Genomic DNA, 8860 nt, shown 5'->3' with positions numbered 1-8860 from the left:
CTGCTTCACTATTACCTTTTTGCATAGCATAGGTCACCTACATACTGTAGGTATCCCTGCTTTCCAAAAGTTTGTTAACAGTCACTTGGCTTTTAGGAAAGTCCTACATTAGCACCTGTTTTTGCTAAAAAGGAAATCCAATGAGAACTTTTGCTTTTAGGAAAAAAGATGAAACGCAAAAATAAGATTTGATGTTTGCTTTGCACCAGCAGTTACAGAGGCAGCATTCACACCCTGAGCAGCAAGAGCGGCCCTGCCAAGCTCCTTCCTCGGGAGCTACACTCAGCCTCTCAGCATAAGCTGCCATAGCTTTGACCCGTGTCTCTGAGCATCTGTGCTTTATCTCGATTTGTTCTGTGCATTCGTAAGCAAGATGTTTTCCAAAGTACCAGAAAAGCCCAAGAAAGCTCTTAAGGGTGTTACACTTAGCATAAAACTAGACATAATTAAGTGTTTTGATAATGGTGAATGAGATAAAGACATTGTGTGTGCGTTATATTTTGGGCCGGGAATGCTCAAAACATTTCCATATAAAGTAGCGGTAATCGCGTCTTCGCTTTATGCCATGTTGGCTTATGAAAGGTATCATAGGAACACTCTACTGTCAGACGGCAGGGAAACGTGTATGCAGTGTACTTGTACTCATGTTTATTGTGAGTTGTCTGTCTTCCCCCAGATACAGAATGGAAGTTTCATGAGGGCAAGAGTTGGCCTGCTTTGCTCATTGATGTGAATCAGGCACCACAACCGGGCCGTGATGCCTGGGTGAAGAGCAACTTAACTAAATATTTGTTTAATAAACAATAGCAGAGTACTGGGCCTACAAGTGTTAGGACTTTTTAAAATTGGCTATTGTAGCCAAAGTCTTCTGCAGTTAATGTTATAAGGTCATTCTTCTGTTATCTTTCTCAGAATAAACATAAACTGAAGTTGGAGAGGTTTTAGACCCAATATGCTAGCAAGAATGTACCTTTAAAAAAAACTAAAAAGCATTAGTTGAGTTGCTTTCTTATTTTTTTAAATTTAATACATCTTTATTGTTCAGATTATTACAATTGTTCCTCTTCCCCCCCCCCTCCCATAGCTCCCCTCCACCTGGTTACCACCCCACCCTCTGTCCTTACCCCCCCCCACCCCCACCCCCGCACTGTCCTCATCCATAGGTGTACGATTTTTGTCCAGGCTCTTCCCGCACTCCCCACACCCCTTTCCCCCTGAGAATTTTCAGTCCACTCCCTTTCTATGCCCCTGATTCTATTATATTCACCTGTTTATTCTGTTCATCAGGTTTTTTATTCACTTGATTTTTAGATTCACTTGTTGATAGGTATGTATTTGTTGTTCATAATTTTTATCTTTACTTTTTCTTCTTCTTCCTCTTCTTAAAAAATACCTTTCAGCATTTCATATAATATTGGTTTGGTGTTGATGAACTCCTTGAGCTTTTTTTTTAACTGTGAAGCTCTTTATCTGACCTTCAATTCTGAATGATAACTTTGCTGGGTAGAGTAATCTTGGGTGTAGGTTCTTGCTATTCATCACTTTGAATATTTCTTGCCACTCTCGTCTGGCCTGCATAGTTTCTGTTGAGAAATCAGCTGACAATCATATGGGTGCTCCCTTGTAGGTAATTAACTGTTTTTCTCTTGCTGCTTTTAATATTCTCTCTTTGTCTTTTGTTCTTGGCATTTTAATTATGATGTGTCTTGGTGTGGTCCTCTGTGGATTCCTTTTGTTTGGGGTTCTGTGCGCTTCCTGAACTTGTAAGTCTATTTCTTTCACCAGGTGGGGGAAGTTTTCTGTCATTATTTCTTCAAATAGGTTTTCAGTATCTTGCTCTCTCTCTTCTTCTGGCACCCCCATAATTCTGATGTTGGTATGCTTGAAGTTGTCCCAGAGGCTTCTTACACTATCTTCATATTTTTGGATTCTTTTTTCTTTTTTCTTTTCCGGTTGAGTATTTTTTGCTTCTTTGTATTTCTGATCTTTGACTTGTTCTTGCAATCCTCTAGTCTGCTGTTGGGTCTCTGTATAATATTTTTTTATTTCAGTCAGTGTATGTTTAATTTCTAGTTGTTCCTTTTTCATATCCTCGAGGGTCTCGCTAAATTTATTGGCCTTTTCTAGAAAATTCTTGAAAAACCTTATAACCATGGTTTTGAACTCTATATCCAGTCATGTGTTTTCTCTATTTCTTTCGTTTGTGATCTGTTTCTTTGTTTCCGCATTTTCACTGCTTCCCTGAGTTGGTAGGGTAGCTTTGTGTGCTAGGTGTCCTATAGGGCCCAGTGGCTCGGCCTCCCCAGTTACCTGAGGTGGACACTCTTGGTACACCCCTTTGTGGACTGTGTGTACAGCCTTTTTGTAGTTAAGTCTTGATTGTTGTTGGTATCACTGGGAGGAATTAACCTCCAGGCCAATTGGCTGTAAGGATCAGCTGTGTCTACGCCAGGAGAACTTCTGTGCTGGAGACAGCCTTATGAGACAAGACTTGCAAAATTGCAAAAGCCTCTGTGCTCAGCTTGGATGGAGTGGAGTCTCAGGGCAAAGCAGACAGTCTTGGCTTCCCATCAGCCCTGCCCTATGAGGCCCCTGGGTCTCAGTGTCCCTCGGGAATTGCTGCAAGCACCTCTAAGAGTAAGCCGCTCTTGAGTTTTGCCCACTGCCAGACAGTCCAGTTTCTCCCCCAATGAATCTGGATTCCCAGATTCTCGTCAGGAACTGGAGTTCAGCGCAGTGGGAAGCTTCTTTTTTTCTCCCACTAGAGAAAGCCAGTGGCACACTCAGCAGTCAGTCCTCTCTTCGCGCACTTGCACATGCGCCTCCAGACCTCTGCCTTTCGCGGCTCCCCTGAGTTTCTGCCTGACAGTCTGGATTCCCCCCGTATGAGCCAGCTAGGCACTCAGATGCCCACGTGCATGCCTTCGTACCTCAGCCTTTTGCAGCTCCTCTGATTATCCATGTGCTTTTCTCTTTCCTTCTAGTTGTAGAATTTCCACTCAGCCAGCTTTCCTATGGTTCTGGATGATGTCTGTTTTGTCTTTTAGTTGTAGTTTTAAAATTGTTGTGCGAGGCAGCAGTTTAGGTGCTTACCTATGCCGCCATCTTGGTTTCTCTTGAGTTGCTTTCTTTATCAAAAAGTATATTCCTTAAAAATGTTTAAAATTTATTTTTCAATTTTTATTATTTGTTTTATTGACATATAATTGACATATACATATTAGTTTCAGATGTACAGCTTAATGATTTGATGTTTGTATATATTGCCAAATAATCACCACAATATGTCTAGTTAACATTGTCACCATACATAGCTACAATTTTTTTCTTTTAATGAGAAATTTTAAAATCTATTCTCTTAGCACCTTTCAAATACGCAATACATACATTCCTATTTTTTACTTTATGCAATTAAGTGGGTTCTGAGTCTTAGAGTCAAAGAATCCTGTTTAAAGATTTTAGTTGCATGAGATTTCTCAGGGCCAATCCCATAGAGCCTTCATTGAAGAAGCGACCCCTGGTTAGACTCACAAAGCTCCTATCATGCTGGTATGGTGTGCAAGCATGGCCCTGCTTTAAAACATGTTATCTGTTCCACTTGTGCATCCATTGCTTTTTAAGTGTCTTTTGTTGCTTCATTTGACTTTTCTATATTTACCATCCAAATAGATTATAATTGTTGCCACAGATTTCTAAGTAGCAGAGTCCTATATGATTGCCGACTGGGCATTTGGGAAAAATGCTTCTGAGAAATAGTCACTCACTATTAGAATTTTATTTTTAGGGGATTAGAAAGCTTTTCTTTCAAGAGTCCTTCGATATGAATATTATCTTAGGAGACAACACTTTTAATTCTTTGTTGGATTAGTGATTAACTGACCATCTGCTGAGAGTAAGAAGACAATGAAGGAACAGTAAATGGGGGGCTTTAAGATAAAGGAATGGGAAACTCTTAGAGAAAGTGCATAAATAGACTCATCTCTGTGACTTGCTAAAGTAACATTTATTTTTTTTATGATTTCTGGTGCTAAGTCAATGAAATACAAGAAAATAAAGTCTGAATGTATTTGGACAAAACCTTAATTTATCTTCTTCCTCTGTCTCTCTTTCTCCCTCCCTTTCTCTCTCTCTCTCTCTGACTTTACCATCACTTATTTACTCATCTAGTCTTGTGTTCGTGGATGGATTTTTGTCTAATATCTGCTTCATTCCCTCTATATATTAGAATTCTATTGCTGTTCCTAGATCTCTCACATCTTTCGCTTCTTTCTTCTTTCCTCCAGGCAGAACACTTTTTTATTTTCTTTTAGAGTGTCATAGAAATATTCCAACTTATTTCTTTCTGGACCAGTTCTTTTTCTCTACTAGCCCCACACTTCCACAACCCTCCAAACCAGATTCATTTTCTATTTTCTAATGCTGGACATATTTCTCTCTTGCCCTAAAATTTCTTGGTTTCCTCTTGCCTTCTAGAATAAGTATAAACTCCAAGTTGGCATAAATGATCCTCCACAATCCATTAACACTTCTTAAAAGGGGTTGCCCCATGATTACCCTAAGGCAGTGATGGCGAACTTATGACACGCGTGCCCATTTCTGATGACATGTGGCCACATGCCGAGGATGAAACATTTGCTGCTCCTGAGGATGAAACATTTGCGACTAGAGTCTTGGAGTTAGTTTTTTCCTCAAAGTGACACATTACCTGAATTATGCTCAGTTTTTTGGCAAAGTTTGACACACCAAGCTCAAAAGGTTGCCCATCACTGCCCTAAGGTAATGTATATAGCATGTCATGGGAGCATAATCATGAGAGAGATTACATGTTAAAACAATGAACATATCTTGTGTTTTGGTTAGAGTTAATTGTTTAATAATCCTATATAATAAATATTAATATGCAAATGGTCATTACGCTTCACAGTGTAATGACCAACCCCATAACGACCGGATCACAGATCAGCAGGAGGGTAGGGCAGCGAGCTACAAGCGGGTGGTGGAGAGCTACAGGAGGGGGAAGGGCAGCAAGCTATGAGCGGGGGGCAGAGGGGAGCGGAGCTGGGGGAGCTAGAGGAGAGTGGGACAGTGGGCAGAGAGCTACTGGAGGGTGGCAGCGAGCTACTAGCGAGCTACTGGCACACGGATTCGTGAGCAGGGCTACTAGTACTGTATAATACTATTAGAGGCCCAGTGCACGAAATTTGTGTACCAGGGGTGTGTCCCTTAGCCCAGCCTGCACCCTCTCCAATATGGGACCCCTTGAGGGATGTCCAACTTCCCGTTTAGGCTCAATCCCAGTAGGATTGGGCCTAAATGGGCAGTCAGACATCGCTCTCACAATCCAGGACTGCTGGCTCCCAACTGCTCGCCTGCCTGCCTTCCTGATTTCTCCTAACCACTTCTGCCTGCCAGCCTGATCACCCCCTAACCACTTCCCTAACAGCCTGATTGATGCCTAACTGCTACCCGGCCAGCCTGATTGCCCCAACTGCCCTCCCTTGTAGGCCTGGTCCCTCCCAACTGCCCTCCCCTGCTGGCCATCTTGTGGTGACCATCTTGTGTCCACATGGGGGCAGGATCTTTGACCACATGGGGGCAGCCATCTTGTGTGTTGGAGTGATGGTCAATTTGCATATTACTCTTTTATTAGATAGGATAGAGGCCTCGTACAAGGGTCAGGGCTGGCTGGTTTGCCCTGAAGGGTGTACCGGATCAGGGTGGGGCTTCCCTTGGGGCATTGGGTGACCTGGGCGAGAGGCCTGTGGTAATTTGCAGGCTGGCCACGCCCCCCAGGCAGAGGCCCTGGTATCTGGGATTTATTTATCTTCTATAATTGAAACTTTGCAGCCTTGAGCACAGCCAAGCCTCCTGCTTGCTCCGTGGCCACAGCCATTTTTTTTTGGGATTTATTTATCTTCTATAATTGAAACTTTGTAGCAGAGGCCAAGGCAGGCCAGGGCTGCAGGAGCTTGGCTTCCTCCATCGCTGGGTGCAACTCAAGCCTCCTGCTCTCTCCAGCTCCATGGCTGCCATCATTTTTGTTGGGATTTATTTATCTTCTATAATTGAAACTTTGTAGCCTTGAGTGTAGGCCTGGGCCAGCCAGGGCGGCAGGGAAGCTTGGCTTCCTCCATTGCCAGGGAAACCCAAGCCTCCTGCTTGCTGCAGCTCTGTGGCCCCAGCCTTCTTGGTTGGGTTAATTTGCATACTCACTCCTGATTGGATGGTGGGCATGGCTTGTGGGTGTAGCGGAGGTACGGTCAATTTGCATATTACTCTTTTATTAGATAGGATATCTCAGTTCCTTTTGTTCAGAATGTAGTAGATACTTATTTCATAAAATGATTCTAAGTGAATTGACAGATATGCTGTTTACCTATTTTTGCCTATCAATATCCCATCAACCCTTTAAAACTCCATCAGAAAGCCATCACAATTGTGTCACTCCAAAAAACTTCCTTGTTCTTATGTCCAGATGTTTCCTAACTGCTCTTTAATATACTCTAGCACTGTTTAGCATTGCCCTTTATACTATCTTTTCTCTACCTTAGTATAGTAATTTGCATGTCTATGTAACACTCTCTTTCTCTACAACTTGAGAACAAACTTCAGTAAGATAATTTTCTTGCCTCTCAGTCCTTGTAGTACCTATGACACCTGATTTAGTGATCTATGCGATCAGTTAATTTCAAGGATTTTTCATTTGCTTGTTTCTTTTTTGTAACCACTGCTGTTATTCTTGCTATAGTACGCCCGTTTTTCAAATGTAATTTTACATGGAAATCTGTAAAAAGAGAGGGTAGGGGATAGACTCACTCTGGTTGGCAGGGGAGTGATTGTTACATTTTCCCCAAATATCCACTTTCTAGCTACCCCTTGCTGACTCTACAGAATACCCATGGTTCTGCTCAATCTGGTCTGAAAGCTACAGTATACAGTTCACATGTCATGGTCAAGCAGGGAGAGGCCTTTTAATACCACCACTCAGTATTTTATCTGAAAACTTAAACCTGTGCTTGGAATAAACTTTTAAGAGAAAAATACATGAAGATGCAAGTGGGCCAGTGGTGAAGTTATGTGTCATACAATTGCATTGTCCTCTTATTGACAAATTTCCCCCTGATAAATGCTATCCTCTCTGTTGAAAACATCTAGATATTGAAGAAAAGGAAGTGAGGTGGGTGACACAATAGAGTTAGATGTTTTCAGCAATAAAAGACTTTAAAAATGCATAAAAGTTTTTCCATACTCTCATGCCTTTTAAAAGAAAAGAGCTGAAATATTAGAAAGCTGGCATTTTGCATGCATGCAGGATCAAAGGGAGAGATAGATGTGGGACACAGTATTTCTGTTGTATTCTGAAAGGTTTGAATCATCTCAGCTAGAGGCAGGAGGACTCAGACAAAAATAGCCCTGGCTATGAGGGAAGAGATTGGGTTTGGTAGACAATGTTTCTGTATATGGGAGAAAGGGTTCTTTGCATGGCAGAAGAAAAATGCCTTGAATTCTGATCTGAGGAGGTGCCACCTTCTGCTCATCTCTAGAGCTATTGCAAATCAATTATTTAAAAAAAATATATATTTTATTGATTTTTTTACAGAGAGGAAGGGAGAGAGATAGAGTTAGAAACATCGATGGGAGAGAAACATCGATCAGCTGCCTCTTGCACACCTCTTACTGGGGATGTGCCCATAACCAAGGTATATGTCCTTGACCGGAATCGAACCTGGGACCCTTGAGTCCGCAGGCTGATGCTCTATCCACTGAGCCAAACTGGTCAGGGCTGCAAATCAATTATTAAGGGCAAAGAATACTCCCTAATACACAGGGACATTTTGGAAAAGAACGAAAGAATAAGAAAGGGAGGTAAAAGGAAAATATGAGATATTTGCTCTTAGAGTATAAAAATTTAAATCTTCACCAAATAGAGCATTCTAATAGCAGCTCATCCTTCACAAACTATGTCTTCTACTCACTTTTTCTCTTCATGCTTTTCCTTTCCTTTATGTTTCTTTTCCTTTTTTCCATTTTATTCCCCCTTTCTATCTACCTTTTTATTTCATCTCTATCAGGATGTTGGGTGGAATATTTCTTATTGTCTATTGTCTAGGAAATCCTGCTAAAATCCTAAAAAGCTGCTGCAAAGCAGCCTGGCAATGCTATTGCTTTCTAAGGAGTGCGAGCAAGAAATAGGCCATCATCCTAGGTTGTCTAGAGGCCATTGAACAAGCTGAGCTGCCCTAATCTAGTCACCCCTCTTGAGTCTCATCAATAGAAGATTAAGTGTATGAGGAGGATGCTGTAATTCAGTGTCTGAGTAGGGAATATTTGTAAGGCCAACTCTCTAAGATACTTATTAACAGAGATAATTACTCATTGGATCTCAAAGAAAGAGAGAATGGCATTTAATTCCTCAGGTTAATATCTGCTTATGAATCCAGTTTTCTGACCCATTCTGTGTCTATGCAAGGAGGTAGAGAAGAGAATTGTGAAGAGACCCCGGGGAAGGAAGGGGTCAGAAGCAATCCAGTATTATCGGCACTCAGTTGTTTAGAGTGATTATGAGGCCTGAATTTCCTGTGAAAGGGTTGGTAGATAGGTGACTTGAGCCAGTTTTCTACAGTGGGGAGCTTGTGGGACCAGGGAACAACAGAAGAGGCTGTGGAGAATACTGCAAATGTCAGAGCCGTGGGGTGAAGAGAAGAATTGAGCCAGAGCATTTACCCTGATAGACTATAGAGTGGGGTGTCCCCATTTGTAAATGTCCTGGAAAATCACAAGAGAGACACTTGCCACTTAGAGGGAATTTAAGGTTAGTCCCTGTCAGCAATGAGAAGGCTACAAAAGCACCACGTAAGAT

Source organism: Eptesicus fuscus, chromosome 9 (assembly GCF_027574615.1).
Source record: "Eptesicus fuscus isolate TK198812 chromosome 9, DD_ASM_mEF_20220401, whole genome shotgun sequence".
NCBI classification, from domain to species: domain Eukaryota; kingdom Metazoa; phylum Chordata; class Mammalia; order Chiroptera; family Vespertilionidae; genus Eptesicus; species Eptesicus fuscus.
The sequence above is the reverse complement of the archived record's forward strand: the minus strand, read 5'-3'. Positions refer to the sequence as shown.